Below are 15,222 nucleotides of genomic sequence, written 5' to 3'. Positions count from 1 at the left end.
GTTGCGAATCAGTAACAAGTTCGATAACAATGGAAATAAAGTTCTGCAAGCAAACTTTACAATTTACAAGGCAGCTAATTGTGCAGTTCTAATATTTTAGAAGCGTCTACAACATCAGTACAACATCTTGCTACTCGTTAATTTATTACTACCGTAGGTTGGTAAATTATTGTACGAAACTAAATAGTCGAGGAAATTCCTGAAAGAATAATTTACAGCAGATATATCGTTCACTGCATAGTTGTTAGCCACTGATATATTCGACAATGAGATAATTAAATTTCTCTAAAAACTAAAATCGTGCCTACGGTAATAAAATAATAGTACGCAAGCATGATGTAAAAATTAATGTTCGTGAAATGTCAACGTAATAGTATTATAAAATTTCAAAGCAACTACCGAGCATGAACTTAGAAAATCAAGCGGTGCACAAGCACGTACGAAGCGCGCATAATTTAAAGCGTCAGATCTCGGTGTTTCGATTTATTTCCGCGCGGAAGACGATGCCTTCCAGAGAATATCGGCGATGTTTCGGTGGCAGCTTACGGTTCGTATGTGGGTCACGCTCGAAGATCACGATCCAGACTCGAAGGAATGCGAGGGGAAATACACGAGAACGAATCTCGTAATTTTTTATGGGTTGTACGAGCTAGTTTACCGGCGACCGGATGGATACGCGTTGACAGTTTCGAGTACACTTGGAGCGTGTACACGCCGAAACGAAGAGCGGACGCGACAGCTCGTATCGTTCAGCCGATGGTGTGGCTATTTCCACGTGGACGCGTGGAACGAGGGTCGAAAAAGGAGGAACGCGGAAAAGGGAGAAGAACGAAAACGGGAAGGCGTGCAAATTCACGTCGAGTCGCCGTCCCGGCGATAATATTTCAACAGGAGCGCGTAGAAGACGGGATGGAAAGATTGATGATCGCTGTTGGACCAATCCGTGTAACACGCGTCACTATCTGTTCGCTAGATTTGGCCAACTTATTAACTTGGAATCGAATTAACGGTGACAGGTGTTTTCTTTCGTTCTGTCGGGATTGCACGCGTTCTACCCATTCAGTCTCTTCTAATTATCAGTTTCCTTTTACTTCACCTAAAACGAACATGGGCGGTTGTAACGTTTGCAGCGATAAACTGGCAGCTTCGATGTTTAAAAGGAGCGAAGGAAAGGTATAGATCTCGTATTTTAAAAGTAATATAGTTGTGAATTTATAGTGCCTTTGAAGAAACGAATTAATTTCGAATCGATTCGTCTGGAAACGAAGAGAACGAAGTTTTCCTCTTAGCGAAGAAACCCTCTTCGATTCACCGATTTCGATTGAAATTGAGAAAAACAGGGATAGATCAAAATTTAGACCGGAATTTAATACGTCGGAGGTTTCGGTTCCATTTTTTTTTTTTTTTAACTACATTAATTTTCTACGATATTTTTTCAAATAACGTAATATCAAACTCGCAACTACAGTAATCCGGATTTTGCTGAGCGAGAATTAATTCATACGATAGTAGTTCACATTTAGATAACTGGATTCTGATAATTAATTTGATCGACCATTTGTTGCAATTTCGTTGCAATAAATAAAATTCTTCTCTGTAATCTATTTCCATGACTGTTAAAGAAGAAGCGCTGCGATCAATTTCCCGAAAATTTCATTATCGCCACCACCCACGTTCCAAGCGTAAGAAGAGACACCCTGGTGTCCAGGAAACATAGCAGGAACCTGTGAACGTCACGCGATCTTAATTAACAATGTACTCCAATTTGCTAGTTAGAGAGGCAGCATCGAACGGTTCCTGGCGGGTGGTGCAAATTTATGGGTCCTGTCTGGCTGCAACTTCAAAAGCCAGCTCCCCCGGTATAAATCAGTGAGAAACCAAAAGAGGGGGTTAGAACTTGAAAGGAACGAACTTGCCGGAGCAACGAAGATGTACGGCTGTCATTGTTTCGGCATTTTCGTGACGTTTTGTTGAATAGATGCTGCCGGTCTGAATGAAGGTTAATCCGCATTCATAATCGGCCACGCAACGCGCGCTCGCCCGCGCACACGCACCATCTTAAGGTACCGTCCCCCATTCACCCGTTAATTCTCTCTTTCTTCTGGCTTCTGATACCTGAATGCAACCGGAAGCCCTTTCACGCGTCCCGATTTCGTAATCTGAATGAGAGCATGAGCATCTCTCTCTCTCTCTCTCTCTCTCTCTCTCGCGAGGACCTCCCATCTTTTTCAATCTTCGTCTCCCGCTTCTCGATTCGCCAGCTGAAACACGCATCTTTGGCGACGAGACGATCCTTCGTTGAATCCTGTCAGGACACCAGGACCAGGGAGATCGAGAGACAAACGGAGATCGAGGGATTTCCAGGCTCCCTCGGATTATTCCGTGGGGTGTGTCGATCGAATATTCCTACAGCTTGTATACAGTTTAAGCGGTTCCATTATTCGGTCTCGTATTATCCGGATGTATCGCTGGTCGAACATTCTGTTATTCGAACGCATTTTCTTGTACGCCATTGTGGCCTGTGTAAGCTTCGAGTGGAAACGATCCGCGTGCATCTGTTTATAGGACGAATACGGAGATTTGAATCTGCTGGCATAAACGCGCGTACATGCAATAAGTACGTATTTCTGAGAAAATAGTTTCTCTGTTAAAATTCCATCTCCGTCTTCTCTGTACTTCTAACGACATACTTCGAAATCTACTGTTTGAATATTTCCTAGAATCAAAGGCACGATTCTTTAAGAACATTGTAAGCGTTCGTTCTTCTCTCGAGACGGAAACGTTTCAGGCTAAAGTTTAAATATAACTCGTAGCGACGATTGTACGGAGCCTCGGTCGATTAGCAACGATGGAATCGATCGAGCTACCCGATGTCAAAATTTTCGAGCCTCGGCCCGATGGAGAATTCCATTAGCGTGCGTTGCACTGGTAACTACCGATCGTTCCCATTGAAAGTTCTCTTCTCGGAAATCTGAAGCGATCGCGAATCGTGTGCCAAAACACGCGATTCAGCACTCGATGTCCAAGAGACGCGGTGTACTTCCCTCTCGGTTTACGTTTTCAGAATTTGCAAGGATGAACGTTCGTTTCTCGGATCGCTGCACTCAGCAGCCGCGTAAACACTGGTTCGTGCCGCAGCTGCAGCTTACAATCCTTTCGCCGTAACCTCGTGTTACCGTATCGCGTACACACCTTTGTCTTCGACTTCGACGCTAGAAACGTGACACGAAGACACCTCGCGAAGTTTCAACTCGTGAAATTCCTTCCATTTAACCTCCATTCCGAAGTAACGTGAATTCTATTTGGAATTTAGATGTCCTCGTTAAACCGTTCTAATTATATCGCGAAGATCGATAGCCGATTTTAGGTTCCTTCGACAAACACAGGAAACGTTCATCGATAAACAGTTATCGCGCAGTCGTTGCATACTCTCGTCAGACTTTAAAATAACTCCAACCCGCCATGTCTACGTATAATAAAGCTATGAATTCGCATAATCGTCCTGGTTGTCCCGTGGAAAACGACGACCGACGTCGTTTGCTCGACTCTTCCTCTACAGACTTTAATTAGCAGGTAACGCGTTATTTTTACGATAAGCAGCACTATCGTCGTTATTATTCACGACGACGCGATTCATCGATTCGACGATGTAGTATTACGTGGTCGAGGATATAGGAACGGGGACCGGTGATGATATAACGGTGACTGGTCGTGATTCGCCTTCGTAAGGATTAATCGAAGCTGCAGGAGGCGTTGTGAAGCTTGAAATCGAATAAAACAATGTTTGTTGCATCGTAAGTTTTACGTGTGCGAGTACACGATCGAAAGTATGAAAGGGAAATGGAAATACGATGGAGTCTGCCACGTGGAAGAAATATTACAACGAAGAGTTTTTATCAGTAAAGCCAAGACGCTGAAAAAAACGAAAGCAGATGATTTTTCTTAATAACTTATTACATATAAAGTTGGAAAACAAATATCAATTCTAGGAAAATATAAAAAGAGGGCGACTGTTTTAAATCGCAGTGAAATCATGATGTTTGGAAGTTAGAATTTTGGAGCACATTCCATGTTTATTTATCCTGACGTCAATGTTGTTTTCTTACACCTCGATGATTAGTGGAGTTGGAACGCGTTACGAGAGTTCGTCGATTAATTAAAGGAACTTTACGAGAGTACATAGTTATCGAGGTTAGCCAACCGCAGACAAATCTCTGTTGATCCGTTGGCGATACGAACGGTATCGGTCACGATGCACGTGGTGTAAATAGATAATAAAAGCAGGGGAAAAGTATCCGGGGTAGGCGACTGACCGGCGTCGAGTACGAGTGTAGCCTGCGCTGTTTATCTTCTGTCAACTGCCGATAGGAAAGCTTGCGTTGCGCTCCAAAGTCTCGTCGTGCTAACCCGAAAGCGGACTGAGTCACTTTTCACTCACGATCAACGTTTAGTACTGCTTTTACGTTTATCGAAGATCAGTTTTTCTAAGCTTTTTAAGTTACAGCAAATAACAGAGAAGTTCCCTAATCGAAGCGTAAAACATAAATTAACAGGGGAACGAAGATAAAAGAAACGAAGCGGATATGTTTGACTTACGGAAAAGTTCGTATTAATTCTTTCACTTTAAATAATTGTGGTGGTATTAGTTAAGGATTATTCTATTTGTAGCGTGTTTCTACTTAACGCTAGAACTACCACATCAGTCAAAATAACTGGTTCTACAATTTTATAAATGTGTCAACCCTCGTTTAAGGATCATGGTCCCGGATGGATTAATAATACCAAAAATGTATTACGTAACATGGAATTTCTTCTGTGAGAAAGTAACAAGTCAATAAATATAAAGATATTCTATTATTGCGTATTTTTTAAAGACCACTCATTTTGTCTGGTTTTGGTAAAAACAACTTCGTGTTGACTATCGGTAGTTCAAGAAGATACCTGAACACTTACAGGCACCTTTTATGAATATGTTGCGCGTGCAACGTAATTGTGTGTAACTGAAATTTCGTTAGTAGTATCACGAGAAGAAGTACATTTTAAATTAGTAAATTCAAAGTTCAGAGTGAAATTTTAAATGGTCAGAATACTTGGATTTTGTTAAACGTTTCAAGTCATTCCTAATCTGGATTCTTTTTATATCTGAAACACGCTGTCAAAATACGAGCGCATCTACAGATTACGAAAGAATTCATGTAACATAATTGAGAAGTATAAAAAATCTGTAACGTATCGGAAGTGAAAGACAAGAGATACCGTCGCGTGTCACGTTGCTGGGCCCAGAGGCGGTCGTCGTGTTGGCGTTGCATCAGGCCCTGAAGCAGTCGTCGCTATCTCATCCGACGCCCACCACGATTATTTCCTCTCTCCCACGTGTCAATTAGTATTCCCTGAGATTTTTCGTTATTTCTTTCTTCTCTTATTTTTTTTTTCTACAAAATTCACTGCCTGTATTTGCCGAGACAAACGACCATGGGCGTGGATACGTTGGACATTCGCTGTATTGCTTAAAATGGTCGTTAAAGAAAATTATGCATCGAGAAGGTTGAAACGAGTATCCGTAGAACCGTTTCAATTATTCGAGGCAATTAGATACTCGGAGAAAGAGAGAGTGGAGAGAGAGTCTTAGTTTGAAATCGTCGAGGCCAGTTAGCTGTTTGCTGATTAAACGTCGTGGCAAAAATGACCACGTTTATTGTCTCTCGGCAAACACGCGGGTGTCGTCGAGGCAAACATAAACCAAGGGTGTTAGTCATCGTAGGAAAAGCTACGGGATTTCGTGGGTAGCGAAACTGGTAATAAGCGGAACGCACCCCGCTGTTTTCTCCGGTCACTGATTCCGAAACTCAGTCGGATATCGAATTTCCCATAGATCATCGAAGAAGTTGCGACTACCGGAGCCCTGGTAATCCTTCGTTAAACAAGGGATATTTTGTTTAAAGAGCAAGCGAACCAGCAGCTTGATAATTAATCGGTGGACGCTACGGTTATTTTCGCTACTGCCACCGCTAAGACGTCGTTCAATATTTGCGTTCCAGGACGCCGCTTAACAGTTCATCTTAACCTCGCGTTGCAGAAGTTTTTCGTAAAAAGTTTCTCTATTATACGCGTGATAAGAAAGCCATTATGCAAATCGGTCTAAAATGAGCGGGGTGCCTGAAGAAGCGCATTAACTCAGCCGGCTTAAAAACGAGCTTTCGGTTAAATAAAAGCGACGTCGATGGATGATAGAAGGATCATAAACTAGCCTTAATTATCTTCGTAAATAAATCTCGTATCTATCGGGAGGAAATTTAGCAGAACAAAAGACCTTGCAGCGATCGATCGATTCATCGTTAAAAATAATTCTTCGGTTAAATAGTTGCAGCGTTATTCGTTAATAAAGGAACTTTGTTTTTACAATCACGTAAGCAAGTTCCGAGTAACATACCTAAACACGAGATTACTTATGGAGCACCCTAATATAAATTCTTCTCCGAGAAGCTCTTCTTCCTTCTCCTCCGTTGCTCGTCAAATTGTAAATTCACAGCGTTGAAATTCGTATTCTGTATCTTGTGGAGCATCCAGCGAAGCTTCATCGTTATTCCCCGGGGTAGTGGAAGCTTTCCCTTTTGACACGGGACGTTTCGACCACGCGAAAGAAGCGTACCAGACGATTTCTCGTCGGGAAACGCGTAGCCATCTGTTTCTGTGCGATCGACGCGCGGCCAACCGAGGGGTAAACATCCCCACGAGGCCTTCCAGTAACCCCCGTGGCTCGCAACATTACGCGTGCCCCAAGAATCGTTCATCCCACGGAATTGCAAGAGTAATCCCCGGCCGGTGGCGTTTGCCATTTACATAAAAATAATTAAACGGCTCGTTGTGCGTTGGCCAACCCTCAACTTCCGAGCATCCACGTTCGAAGCTCGTAGGGCTCGTAAGGATCGCGTGATCGAACCATGCAAATCCACTGTTCCGAGACTTTTATAAAATTGTAATGTATGTAGATATCGGTGTGCCAGCTTTCGGCATTTCGCCGTCATGAATTTTAACCACGACGATCGTCGTCTAACTCGACGGATCATCCTTCTCGAGAACGACTCGCGTTACCCGATTTCCTTGATCCAGCATGGTATTGAGAAATTGCGCGTCCCGCTAATCTATCTACCTGCTCTTTGTTCTCGGTATTTTAATCGATGTCTCCTCCGACGCAAGGAGTTTCGTTCCATTAATAATTCATATTACGCGACCGATGCATCTCTGTCATCGTATCGAGGATACGATCGATTCGCTCCCCAAGCAACGCCACGAAAGAGGCCCGTGTACGACGTTTTATTCGCTCTCATCCGGTCCAGTCGTCATTACCCCCGAAGTCCTATTACCGAGACTCGATCGGGATCCCTCGAACCACGTCATCGAGATGAAAGGGAAAAAAATATCAAGGAGACCGATGCTAGTCTGTGGGACTCGTGGCAGCTTCCCCACGCCACGACCGAACCGTGTGACTCTTTGTCAAAAAACAAGTGGAAGAAGGGATGGTCGTCATCGTCGTAGAGACTTCAGGGGACTTTGGCTCTCGTCGTGAACCTACGAAACCGATGAAAACAGACGGAAAGGGACAGTGAAAGGCAGAGCGAGATGGAAGAGAAGTTTGTGCCGGGAGGAAGGCGGCCGAATCGAGAGTCAGGAAGGATGCTGCTTGCACCCTGCATAAACACGTGTTACGCGGTAGAGACGCGTGAAAGCATCCATCAGGACCAGCATGGTGCACCGCGAGCATGGTAGGCAGCTGCCGAGCTCCGTTCTACCGTGTCGAAGCTCGTTTCGCTGGCTGGGCAAGCTGCTGGTGAATTCGACGTGGCCCACGATACGAGGGTGGAAGCGTTCACGACGGGACGAACGCCGCGAGGGTTGCCACCAAGACGAGGGACAAAAGAGATAGGAGAGAGAGAGAGAGAGAGGAGCGAAGGAGTATTCCGGCGGATAACGTTGGATCGCGTTAGACGAACTCGATTGGGGTGCCTACGCAGCCGGAACCGAACCGAGGATGGAAAGCTCTCCGTCAACCCTTGACAGCCATTTCTTTTCTCTCCAACCCCCGACCCGACAATTTTGATCGATATCTTTAATTTTTGCTCGACGACTCACGACTTCCAGCAACTTCGATTTTTCTTACTTCATAGATCGCTGAGAAGAGATAATAGTAATAGATCGAAAGATCTCAATTCGTAACTGGTATAGTTACAGTAACCGTAATTCCGAGATAATTACAAGCATATAGTTGTCCGAAAAGTTTCTTTCGCTTTATAAGCAAATAATAGACGCACAATGTGTTTTCTTTTATATTAGTTTATTGAATTATGCACGCACATAATAATGGAAATAGAACGAAATGGATCACACCTAATTCAATAAAATAATATAAAACAGAAATTGTTGTTCGTCCATTATTACCTTATGAAACGAAAGAAACTTTTCGGACAACTTAATATGATATTTCCTCTTTCGTAACATAGAAGAGAAACTTTCATTTTTCCTTTTCTATTGTTAATTTGTATCTGTTACCATAAAACTCGGAGTACAAATTAAAATTAAACAACCTGACCCGAGAGTGCAAACTGTTTCAATTGCCCGTTACCCAACGGTAGCGGTTAAACGTTAAAGCAGGATAACAATTACGAAACAGACGATTGTTCAAGAGATGTCGGATTTCTCCGTGTGGTAAACGAACGTGCGTTTACGTTCACATTTTACGATGTCTTTCGTTCAAGAAAATCGCGGCCATGGATTTCCACGTGCTCCATTCTGCCCGCTGCTGGTTCCTTTGTCGACCGGTTAAATTTTCATATTTCTATGCATCTTGTAACGAGCCGAAACGCTAACTTCATTCTCCGTGCCTGCGTACCTTCTTGCCGGCAGACATGCCAGAAAAACGATGCTATTAATATTAACGCGACTTGCAGCAGGATCCGATGTTGCGAAAGTTTCGAAGTTTCCTTGACAGTGAGGAGTGCGAATCGTTTTGTTGTAAAATTCTGACAAATTTCGTGCTTGATTTTCGGGATTAAACTCCTACCTGATAGCGATATACTACGCTTTGAAACACTTCCTTCGATTCTAGAAAACTTCAAAGGCTATTCGAAAAATTTTTTCCTCTTTCGATTTAATGACAAATGTCTTCCTAAAGTCTTCTCAAGGATTCTTAATACTGTATACGTATTACTCGGATAAAATCACGGACGAAGCGCTGTTTCAAGGCTCTTTAAAGTAACTACCGATCAGCTTAAATCTGTTGCAAGTACTATTTGTATTGGAACAGATTTCCAAGGTTCGACGTAGAGAAGATAATAATCACAGAAAACGATATCGAATGATTTATATTTCCTTCTTCGAATGTTAAAAGTTTTGTTTTTCGATTGGTGAATGTACATTGAATTTGATCCCATCGCTAAAACTAACCATCGCTGAAACTAGCAATATTCGCGAAAGATCGTGGAGTATTTGAACGATGTTTCGCGCGAGAATATCTGCCGGATATTTGGGAAAATTTTAAGGCTTGGCGCATCTGATAATCCGGTATCTGAGAATCGCGCACCGAGCAAGGGTGCATTGTGCGCAACGTGCACGAGGGTGTATTAAGTGCGCGTCCCTATATAGCTCATTCAACGCAATCACGATCGTAGATAAGACCTGTCACGATCTCGCGACGGGGAACTCCACGGCCGTTCGTTTTCCTCCGTTCATTATACAAACGCGATGGTTTACGTCCGGAACTCGCTTAGCGTCTGTTCCGTCTTCGCCACGAACGATCAACAACGAAGACGACGAAGACGACGATAGAAGGTACTCGTCGTGGATGTGATTCATCGTGATATCTGCGATTTATCTTGCGCGAGAAGCTTCCCCGAACATATTCCGTCTAGAACTTGATTGACATATTTAATGCGACGATGAAACATCGGAGAATAACAAATCGTCCATTACTCGAGCAAATATTTTTATATTCCAACATACAGGGTCTATGAAATTCCATTAAAAATGTTGACGAGATTATTAAGGGAATTGAATCAACGTAAACGTAATGAAATGTTGATGTCGAAGAAAGAGAGTAGAAATTTTGTACGATTTTCGTCTTTTACGAAACAATCGATTAACTTGCCGCTTATTAATAATTCATCGCTTCGTCGTTTACCATTTTTTTTAACGCGGTAACCTGACGCAAACGAAATTCTTTCGGTAAGATCCGATTCCGCGAAGCAAATGATATTTCGGTCGCCGAATGTTTTCGCCATTTTCACGCTATTGCACGTGGCCCGCGCGAATATCACCCAATGAAATATCCATTTCCGGAAACTTGTCGGCTCAGGAAGCCTGGCAAATGTTCCAGAAATTACAGCCCTTTGGCTTCGTAAATTCCACCATGATCGAGTAGCTAGCCGATATTGCTTCTATACATCTATTTCAAAAATAGATAAACAGACGTTGGATTTCAACGAACGAGCTACTTGTTTCTAGCCGAAAAATGAAATTACGGAGTACGGTGAACTCGTAACGAAGTCGAAAGAGACCGGGCGCCAAGTTTCACGCGCGTGATAATACGATCGAATGACGGGGCAGTCTCGAAGGACAATCGTACAAGCCTGTCGAGCGTCGAAACGCAATTCATCATGCAGCTCGCCCCTGAAGAATAGGAGGGGAATGGCAAAGAGATTGGACGCGGAAGAGAGGGAGGGAACGCGGAAAAAGGGAAAAGCAGAGAAAGATAGCACGAGGAGAACGGGAGAAAGAGAAAGAGGAAGAAGAAGGGATGAAGAGAGACGATAGAAAGAGAGAAGAAGGAAGAAAAATAAAGGATGAAAAACGGCCGCAGGCCCTGTAGGTACCCTTGCACGCACTCGACGCATCAATCTTCTTTGCCAACAATGTTCGCGTAAATTACCCTCATCGATATCAAAGTGACGAGGGTGGTAGGCGGCGTCGCTGTTCCCAGCTATGGTGCTGGCGGAAGAGACCAGCCCTTATCTCGCGCCAGTCAGAAAATTGAGTTTACAAAGATTCCATCGTCGAGCAGGAGGCTCTTACGTGTCCCTTTCCTCTGCCCCGTTCACGAATTCGCGCTTCGGAATTTTACTCCGGTTTAAGGGATTTTCCTATCTCTCGGAATGTATCGCAGGTGGAAATGATATAGCAAGTTTGTAAGTTATATCGTTAAGTAAGATCATCTATTAATCTAAGTTAGAGTCGCTCGCAGGCAGCTGTGTTTCTTCAAGTTTATTTCTACCTTCGTTAGCAGTTCAACGATAATACAAGTTAGAAATTATAGTCGTTATAGTCGTCCTGGTGTACAAGGAGATGATCTTTTTCAGCTACGCTACGAAAGAATTTGTATCCTCCGAAATACCTCAAATTGGTTGTTTCGATCTTGGAAGTTCGAAACGTTAATTACCGATAATTACCGAGTTGTATGGAAGCCATAAAGACACTGACACGCCATGTAAAATTTATTACTATTTCGAAAAGCTTTACTATCGCAAAAAATTGTTCGTTACTAGAAGACGAAAAGGGTCGCTTATCTAGATGGGGAAATAATGGAACGAGATTTCGTTGCTGCGTAACTAGGATTGAGGTTCTGCTTTACGATCCTCGCTTCTACAGGTCATCATACGTTGCTAAGGCCTAACGGCCTGTTGCAATCCAACCGCGTATACCTGCGTCAATTATTGCCCGTTTAGAAATTCCACGGTTGTCTGCCTGGTGAAACCGATCCGCTTGATGTCGTGAAGCCTATGAATCGCAATTAGTCGATCCTTTTCGGAGTAACCTTTAACTCGGACCTTTTGTTCGTCCCTTTGAAACCCAAGCTGCTTTGCACGTCCGGATGGGCATTGCCGGTGCTTTACAAAACTCGACTCGCGTGTTCGTGTTCGCTTTAAATTCCACTTACTACAAGGTCGAAGCTCGTACCTGCCACTTTTCCTACGGAATTTGTGATTTTCATATGAAAAGATCGTTGCTGGATAGAAATTACCTTCGATAATGGCAACAGCCACCGAAGCTGGGAAAAATCGCTGAAAACATGCGAAGCAATTGCGGAAAACAGGAAGCGGGCGCATGGTATCACGGAAAGACCGTACACGAGCTGACCGACGAGCGCATAGAGCGTACAGACAGCGCAATCGGCCCATAAATTTCCAGTGATACCATGCATCGGTGGTAGCGGCCTAGCTCGAGCGTGCTTCCGATATGCACGGTCGGCTCTGGTCCGAAGCACCGCCTTAAATTCCCCTCAGACGCCTCTAAACAAGACCAAGAAGACGAAAGGGAGAACGTTGAACGTAGCTCTGCAGGAAGAGATTAGAGCGCACGAAAGTTTCGCGGTACCGTGGCGTCCACGATACTCGGTTTAATGTACCGTTATGATCTTTATGGGGAGCGTTTATAGGCCATTACGATTGAGTTTTCACGCCGAAACGGTGTTCCGTAGTCGTGCAATATTTTTTCTCCTCCCGGCACACCGTTGATAACTCGATCTCGCGAGACAGTTGCGCGCTCGTAATTATCGATCAGATCGCCGATTCGAAGTGGATGGTTTCGCGTCAAATCGATGCTCGCGAACGATATTAAAGGGGAGACAGAAAAGGAAGAGGCACTCGTTGATAGTAGTTGCTCTCTTTTCAGCACGCCAGGACGTTTCCACTTTTAATCGCGCCTGCGTATATCTTCCACTTTTACCGGACTTTCCTAGGCGATTTTTCGTAATGAAAATCTTCAGCTAACAGGATCATCAGCGACGAATTAAGCGAATTTGCAGTAATCGCAAAGGCGGTCGCCACTCCCGCCAGGATCTTTAATTAACGAAGCTTATTTTAATCATCCCCGATCAACCGTGAAACCCTCCTCTGGCTACGTAATAATCGCGTTCGTTGGAAAAACTTCCGTCCAGCCCTTCGTTCTTTGGTCACGCCGCGATAAATTTTACTGCGTCGAGTATCACGTCGTGCAACAAAATTAATCGGTGCAAAAGCCAGGGACGGTATTTTTTCGAAAATTATATCGGCGCCGATATTAAAACGATATCATCTTTAATTTTCGCGGAAGAACGTCTCGTGGTAGTTAATCGTAGGATGATAAAAACGAAGAAAATTGCTACTAGAAAAAGCATTTATCGAGAATGTACGCGACTAAGCTGACGTTCCGTGCAATTAAACAGAACGCTTAATATAGATGGCCTTGGATAAATGCACAGAATCTGGCAGTTTCGTGTAAACTCTGGAGGCCGCCGAACGATTATCTCAGGATGGTAAACGACTAGCTGTTCTTTCGACAAGAAGCGTGTTAATTTTCCCCGGTTGCTCCCTGTTTCGAGATCACTATGATCGACGACGGTTACTCCCATGGGTCCTCGTATTTATGGGGCTCGAGATTAGCTCGCGAGACCCCGGCGTAACCTTTACGACGAGGAAGAGTCTTTTACGACATTGCGACGTAATCGAACGACGTTATCATCGAGCCTGCCGCATGAGTAACTTTATTGCCTCGCGTTTACCCCTTTTTTCCACGACGTTCCTTCTACGTGTTTTGCATTCTTATTCTAACTTATATATTGCCGGAATATAACAGGCGATTCTCTCAAGCCAAAACGAATGCGTGAATGTGTTTATGGCAGCGCGAAGATTTTTGAAATCAAAGGGGAAGAATGAAAATCACGCGTGTCGTTTAAACACCATTTTTACCACAACGTACGAGTACTTTGCGTAATTCGTAGATTAGCGGAAATTCGACGAATCCGTGGCGCCACATAAACCACCGTAATCATCATCGTCGACGCTTCATCCGAGACTCCTAAATATTTGGCTCGGCGCCGCGGCCAACCGCGTTACGTATCTTTCCCGCTTCGTTTCATTGTTCCACCGTTCAATTAGTAAAACAAAACCGCGTTTGGCGATCGCTTTTACGATTTATAATAAACCAAATAGAGAGGGGGTGGACGAGAGTCGATGAGGGCGGGGGACGATGCATTATCGTGCAGCCCGGAGCGCATTATTTTCGCGATAGGATCGTCGGCGCATCCTCGATTCCCTTAATGAGTAACGGTCGATCGAACAATGATTTCGCCGGATTTCGAAATCGTCCGAGAGAGCAACGTTGCGTTGGATCAAACCGTCTGGCTCGTACCCTTCACCCGACCAACCTAGACGACCACCGGCAACACACGGGGGTAGATAAAATCTGTATTACGTTTAGGGACGTTGCTGGGCGTGCGTGCACCCCCTTGCAAACCTATTAACGTGCGTGCACGCGTTGCATCGCGACCCATACCCGAGACAGAGACAGAAATAGGAGATGGAGCGAGATCGTTTCTGGATCCACGTGATTTACGCGTGCCGGTGCTGCTCCGAATTCCAAAGCTTCCTATTAACTGGGTGCAGCGCGCGGAATCGCGGCGGCGCGGTGGTACGCTCCGCTTCGTGCGTTCCTACGAAATTTGAAAAACGATTTTATCGGCTAGTCCCGATTGCAGTCGTATTCGAGCGGCGCTCGCGCGATATTTCAACCGCCATGGGACAGCCGCTTAATTGCGGCATACATCTCCGCCCTTAATTTCGCTATTAGCTTCGCATTAAGGCGGAAAACCAAAAAGAAACGGTGCGAGCCGTTAGTCCGGCGACAAACAACTCACCTCTTCCCACCCTTCGTTCCTTTCCACCCCTTTCCGCCTTGTTCCAAGGTTTTTCCGTGGTTCGCGCAACTCGGCGTCCCGAACGTTAAGGACACTTTAATTGACAAAATTTCGCAGACACACCGCCGCCACCGGCACCGGTACCGCGACATAAATTTCCAATTTTCGTCACGCAGAAATGGCGAAGAAGTTTAATTGGCGCCGTCCGAAACTTTTAAAGCGTTTCCGCTTGTCGGCTCGGAACAGCGTCTTGTTCGTTCCTTAAAGGGGTTAAAAAGGAGTCTTCCAAGCGGTTTTTACCGTGAAAGCTTCCACTCTGGATGGAACCCGTCCTTCGAATCAATTTTCGACAGTGTTACACCCTAAAAACTCTTGGAAGCCTGGTATTTGCATCACGATCGACCATTAACCAAATTGGCCGCGTCATGCCAGTATTCGAAAAAACCTTCTACCATACTGTTTTTGTATACGCTGTATACTCCTTAATTACGAAATACTTTGGTGCCGCTGCTTCAAAGTATCTCGTTTGTTAAGAGGTTCTTCTCGATATGGACTTAAAC

The sequence above is a fragment of the Bombus pascuorum genome, chromosome 3, assembly GCF_905332965.1.
Source record: "Bombus pascuorum chromosome 3, iyBomPasc1.1, whole genome shotgun sequence".
Taxonomy (NCBI): Eukaryota; Metazoa; Arthropoda; class Insecta; order Hymenoptera; family Apidae; genus Bombus; species Bombus pascuorum.
The sequence above is the reverse complement of the archived record's forward strand: the minus strand, read 5'-3'. Positions refer to the sequence as shown.